The sequence below is a fragment of the Propithecus coquereli genome, unplaced genomic scaffold (genome assembly GCF_000956105.1).
Source record: "Propithecus coquereli isolate 6110/MARCELLA unplaced genomic scaffold, Pcoq_1.0 Scaffold200, whole genome shotgun sequence".
In the NCBI taxonomy this organism is placed as follows: domain Eukaryota; kingdom Metazoa; phylum Chordata; class Mammalia; order Primates; family Indriidae; genus Propithecus; species Propithecus coquereli.
Genome location: NW_012144968.1, coordinates 1,013,229 through 1,013,904, shown reverse-complemented (window position 1 = coordinate 1,013,904; position 676 = coordinate 1,013,229). Strand labels below are relative to the sequence as shown.

Here is a 676-nt window from a genome sequence, read left to right as displayed (position 1 = left end):
ATTTACAATACATGTCACAGGGTCTAGGATGTGAATATGCTCTAATTAGGCTCCATATATTTGTCTGAACCACTTATATGTCCTCTTGACTGGTCTCCCAAGTTCATTTTGAAACTTTTTGATCCATTTTTCATACAGGAGCCAGAAAATACTTGCCCAACAGCCACTCATGTCTTCATCTATGCTCGTGTTTCACAAATGTACATCATTCAAGGACCAATGTCACAATTTTGATCCATATTCCGCACGTTTACCACCTGTGTGACAATGGGCAAATGTTCAAGCCTTCCTAAGCCCAATAGTCACCTTTAAACTCTATCACTGTGATCTTTGTATCACACACGCACAGTGAAATCAGTGATCTTTAAAGTTCACGCTCATGAATGGCAACATGTTTTTAATTTTATGGACTTCTAAGTGTCAAAGTCTACTTACAGTGTAATTAATGCAGCTTAAAGCAAATAAATCAAAAACATTATATGGTTTATAACACTGACAATTGTATATAATCACATTTTCCTTTGTCATTCATTATACATGTTTAAAAGATTTTCCACCTACCCACTTTCTTATTAGTGGTATTTTATAGCCTATATGGATTCACTTGTTTAATATTAATAGTGATATAACTTCCAGATATTTCTTTTTAATAATTGTAATGTATCACTAATTAGTA

General features: G+C 33.4%; 1 protein-coding gene across 1 annotated transcript in view; it reads right to left on the bottom strand.

The window, feature by feature from the left end:
• Window positions 1-676, bottom strand: part of TRDN (triadin) — a 442,356-nt gene that overhangs the window by 25,224 nt on the left and 416,456 nt on the right. The window lies entirely within an intron of this gene.